This window comes from Atractosteus spatula (assembly GCF_055471065.1).
Source record: "Atractosteus spatula isolate fAtrSpa1 chromosome 10 unlocalized genomic scaffold, fAtrSpa1.hap1 SUPER_10_unloc_17, whole genome shotgun sequence".
Taxonomy (NCBI): domain Eukaryota; kingdom Metazoa; phylum Chordata; class Actinopteri; order Semionotiformes; family Lepisosteidae; genus Atractosteus; species Atractosteus spatula.
The window spans coordinates 316,053-321,447 of record NW_028296620.1 but is presented as its reverse complement, the minus strand read 5'-3'; the positions used below and the strand labels follow the sequence as shown (position 1 = coordinate 321,447).

Genomic DNA, 5,395 nt, shown 5'->3' with positions numbered 1-5,395 from the left:
AATTGCTCATCTTTCTTATCAGTGCAAAAGAATTACTGCCAGCTGGCAAGAAAATGACAACGATTTTTTTTTTACTTTAGCCAAAAATCTGTGAATGTAGAAAAAATACGACGTGTGTCAGTTTCTATGGCACACTCAGTCAGGGTGTCCTTCAGTTAAACACAACGTTGGTAGATCAAACGCACCCAGAGACACACTTCGAATTAATCCGATCTAAACATTACCTTCTCTAAATGTGATTGAGTTTCTTTCCACGTCCTTAGCCATGTTGATGTTTGCAGAGATTTTCAGCTTTTGACACGAGTCAAACTACAAGTAAATAGTTGAGTACCTAAGTCAATATCACCGGGAATGTGAATATAAATGTAAACATCAATTTTTCTGCTGTCTCCTGAGAAACACAAGTATAGAGTCAAAACACAATAAATAATGCTAAAAAAACTGTTCAGTTAACACCCAGATGTGACAAAACACATTTAAGACTTACATCCCCTTTAAATATGTATTTCCTTAATATCAGTTCTCTTCCCTCCCCAGGATACCTGCAAATTCACTATCGCACATTAAAGGCTGTGTGTAAGTCTTACATGTGTTCTGTCACATCTGGGTGTTAAATTAATAGATGTGTTGTGTTATTTAATATGATTTGACTCCACGCTTGTGTTTCTCGGGAGACAGCAGAAATATTGGGGATTTGCGGCTACAGAAAAGAATGTGAACTTTACAGGCAAAAGTAAGGTTACCTTAAAGAAACAAAAAAAAACGTATTGTCACCCTTTTCAACGTGATTTTTTAAGATATTTGTTCGGAATAGTGTATCTTCTCGTGTCTGTGGCTGTTATCCTACAATAACGGTGGTGAAATAGCAGGAATGTGCGGAAAGAATCGGGATGGAACAGAAGACTCATCTAGTTGATAGTAAGGTTGTGTAGGACCGCACACACTACGATGTCAGTGTTGAGTAGCGTGGTTTAAAAGCTTCTTCACGAACCGGGAAGGAGTAGAAACCTAAAGTCTTCTGATCCGTAATCAGACACGTTATCCATTGTGCCACTGGCGTTTGCATCGCATTCCCATACAGCACCACATTGAGTTCAGAGCATCTAGTAATACTGTACATCGCCACGGTCAACATTTTCTCAATTAGATTCATGTGTTTTGTACGTGTGTCTAATTACTCCGTCTTTCATTATGTCTGGTTTAAAATAATGTATCTTTAAAACAGACAAAGGGTTTATGAGTCTCCCTGAAATTCACACACGAAGAATAAAAGATATCGCGTTTAAAAAGAATACAAAGATGCCGGCGATAGAAAACGGAGAGTCTTAAGTGCGCGCTATCACTGAACTAAACTCCCGATCGGTAACTTGTCGGCGGGTTTTTAATTGTGTTAGGAAGCGCAAACAGTCAACAGTGTACATTTTAAAGGTCTAAGCAAAACAATCAGACTTGAGGATTATTCAGAACAGGAGCCTCTACTTCTTTGTATACTGAGGTTTCGGGTGAACATCAAAGTGAAAGACAAATTCGCAATTTTCACTTTTTGATTAAGGAACAAGAAAACACCATCATTTGAACTGGATTCAAACCAGGGACATAAGAAACGCCTGCTGTTGTTGTCTACAGTCTTAAGAGCTAGCAACTGAGCTATCAAGAGGTCGAAAAGTAAATGTTTTGTCACACGCGTAGCCCAATGCAGTGTAGTGTTCCTCTTTATTTAAATCCCAGTTCGATATCAAAATACTCACTCCCATAGTCTCGTTTAGTAGAAGAAATGGACCAGGCTTCTACTCTATAAACGTCCATAGTTCTTATAAAACATTTGAAGGGACATCGGTGCAGGCAGAAATCGACTCTTTTTCTAGTGGGATCAGGATCACATAAAACCTTTCTTTTGAATTGAGAAGAGGATCATGGTGACACTCAAAACATACTTGCCTTTGCTTCTTTCGAGGACGAATGGATTATTGAACTGCAAACATCGGAACATCGGATCAAATCTCTCCACTACTGCAGTTGCTTCTTTGAGAGTTTCTTCAAATATTTCAACTGAACGTCAAATTCAATCTTACGGATTTTGGTTTTCTTTTGATCGAAATTGTATTAAAACCCGAGCCTCTTTCACAGTTGTATAATACTTTCTCCTGCATCCTCAGATAAAAATTCTAAATACCACAAAGTTACAATATATGGAATAGCATTTATTTTTAAATGTATTTTAAAATTTGCATTTATTTAGAGCTACATTTAGTGCTAGGTAAAGATAACATTGCTAATATTGATGGAGTACAAATGGAAGATGGATTTATGAGCTAAAAGTCCTAAAACGCCTCTTGTAACAACTAAGGACTCGTAGCAAGATTTATTTTCAAATCCAAACTTTGCTATTGCATTGCGTATTATGTAAACACGACCAGTTCCGGTTTCTGGTGCGTGCATTTTTTTCAAACTGAAATTCACAAGAACATTTTTCAAGATGCGCCATGTCCCAAAACCGTTTATCAGGACTACTATTAATATCAGGTGAAAGCAGTACAAAACATAAATTAAGCCGAAATATTAAGAGACTATTGTCTGTCAGCTACTAAGCCATGTTCAGCCAACGCTAGAAATATTGCTGCTCTCCTAAAGTAGCAAAAGACCGCCAACCCAACTTAGAAACAGAACACAAAGGCTCAAACCGACGGGAGTGGGATTCGAGCCCACGCGTGCAGAGCCCAATAGATTAGCATTGCAAATTCGTGCCAAAACTATTAAGATACATCAGAATCGTACTTGTATTTCTTTGGATTTTAGGAAATTTATTTCAGCGTGTTTATTTTTTTCTGCCTGTGATCTCGGAAAGAAAGACCCACTACCTGTTCACCGAAATATTCCGGGAGTTTGCTGTGGTTTAAGAGGAGTGTATGAAGGTAATAAAGGAGGGAGGACACGTGAATTGTATAGCCGCTGAACCCGGACACACACCGTCTCCAGCTACTGTTGGAGATTTACAGTTCAGAAAACTGCTGTCTCGAGCAGAAACTGATCTTCCTGCTTTAGTCAAGGTTATTGGAATCGGAGGTTACCGTGGGGTATAGCGCTTATATCTCTCTTCTCTGGCTAAACGGACAAGTTTAAGTTTACAACTGTAAAGTATAGAAATAGACAAAAAAAAGCTAAAATACTTCAGTAAGGCCGAGCAGATAGGAAAGTTTAATAAAATGTTCTGTAAATCAATTTCCCTCGATTTCCGAACTCTCTGTTCGAGCTCTGATATAATCTCTCTGCTCCTGCCGCTGTCACTGGGAGAGTGACTACATTCGGTAGGGCTACAGGTTGATTTCACAATGCCATATTTAATTAAATAAAGGATAAACCGCAAGGAAAACAGATATGTTTTAATAAATCTTCTTCTGGCTTTATATTTCGGTCTTTCACATTGGAATACATACTTTGCAGTAAATCTTTACTCGATTACAGGCAGCCCGAACGTAAGGGAGAATCGAAGCCTATTTGACTTTCTGCTAATCACATTGAAGTGTTCACGAAGCATTTCCCTGCCCATCATGTGCCCGCAAACCGGTTTATCCGTTTTCCTCTTCCTGTCATTGTCAGCGAGCGCAACAAGAAGGGAAAATGCAGGACAGAGAAAAGGTATTATTTGTCAGGAGTGGGATTTGAACCCACGCCTATATTCAGAGACCAGAACACCCAAGCAATGGAAAGACAGGAGCCCTTGAGTCTGGCGCCTTAGACCGCTCGGCCATCCTGACGAGCTACGATCAGGTCTCTTAAAAGCACCAGTAGTTCACTAAACTGAGAAATGCTTTGCTGGATAAACGTAAAATTGCCTGTTGTAGCCTAAACGGACCGGGAAATTAAATATTCGGATCGATTCAGAGTGTGCTTTACAGCCTTCTTGTAATATTTTGATCTGCTAGGGCGCAGTCGTTTTTACAATCTGGATTATTTCAAAAAGACCGACATCAGTGTAATACAGCTTTCACGTTTGGGAACAGACCTTGTATTGTACATTTCTTATAGGTTTATTTTCCTGATTGCAACATACTGTGAAGCATAGAAGCCAGCTGCATAAATCTCTATTACACGTCATTTATGAAGGCGTTTCAAATAGCAGCCACTGCAGGATTAACGCTTTTGGAGCATGTATTATATTGTAAATAATCTTATTTAAATAAGCTTAAATTCGCATACTGTTTTTCAGACAGCGCAAACCAGTCTGACCTCCTACAACTTTCTGTGCCGCTGAGTAGATCTTAAAACAGCTGCAGCCAGAGTAGCCGTAATGGCAACACACTGCTTTGAGATCGGCTTTTCTTATTCTGCAGAACCACCGGCATCGGAATATACTGATCCGCATAAGAAGCGCTTTCGGTTTCTGATCATTTTTATTGAGCGCTGCTCTAACTTTACATTTGCTCGTACTAGTTTTTCCCATGAAAAAAGACATTTCCCTCATTACATGATTTCACTTTTTTATTTTCAACAAGTAGAAAGAAATAAAATATAATTCCATATAAGAGACACAGGTTGGATGGTTGGTGGTCTAAGGCGTTGCGTTTAGGTTGCAGCTTTTCCTGGAGACCTTTGTTTAAATCCTACTTCTGACAAAGTAGAAACGATAAAATCCCTAAGTAGAAAGCATCTCGCATTTCACGTGTTTAATGTTAATTGTCTCAGCGGTTGCCTCGGTGATTGATGGATCTTCTCTCTTGCAGGGTGACGGCAAACTTCTTCAGAGAGGGGATCTCCCACGCACGGCTTTTCTTCATCAAAAGCGGAGACAAAAGAAACAGACTTCAAACTGAAATTAATTACTTCTTGATCGTTTATGACCGTCTTTAAAAAGCTGAGAGAAGGCGAAAACGTCTTTCGAAATGAGGAAATGTCTGCTGACAGTAAACACAGCTCCTCTTTAGTACTGTACTAAGTACCCGTTTGTTGCGCGGCAGAACGGGGTACGTTTCTGTGACAGGGCCCTGGTTTATTTTTTTAAATAGTTGAATCATATTGAAATGTTAAACAACGGAGATAAAGTCGCTGTTGACCAGGATGGCCGAGTGGTTAAGGCGTTGGATTTAAGACTTAATGGACAAATGTCCATGTGGGTTCAAACCCCACTCCTGCTAGAGTCTTGTAAATATTTTGAAGTGAGAGGTAACTTTTAAGACTTACACTCTATTTAAATGTCATTTTACTTAATTTCAGTTCTCTTCACTCCCTGGGATAACTGAACTCACAATCGCATACTGAAGGCTTTATATGCATTATCTGTGATACAGCTTCTAATAAAGACGGAATGAAACTGTATTAATAATAAATGACATTGTTTTAAATAAACGTGTATTGATAAACTTCATAATTAATAAAAGTGGTGTGACAGGAAAGCAAA

The 5,395-nt window shown here is 38.9% G+C and overlaps 1 non-coding gene across 1 annotated transcript; it reads right to left on the bottom strand.

Moving 5' to 3' along the window:
* Positions 1 to 3,644: 3,644 nt before the first annotated feature.
* Positions 3,645 to 3,755, bottom strand: trnal-caa (transfer RNA leucine (anticodon CAA)). The gene is made up of 2 exons: positions 3,718 to 3,755; positions 3,645 to 3,683 (listed from the first exon to the last, which is right to left on the bottom strand). It is a non-coding gene; the product is annotated as a tRNA-Leu (tRNA).
* Positions 3,756 to 5,395: the final 1,640 nt, after the last annotated feature.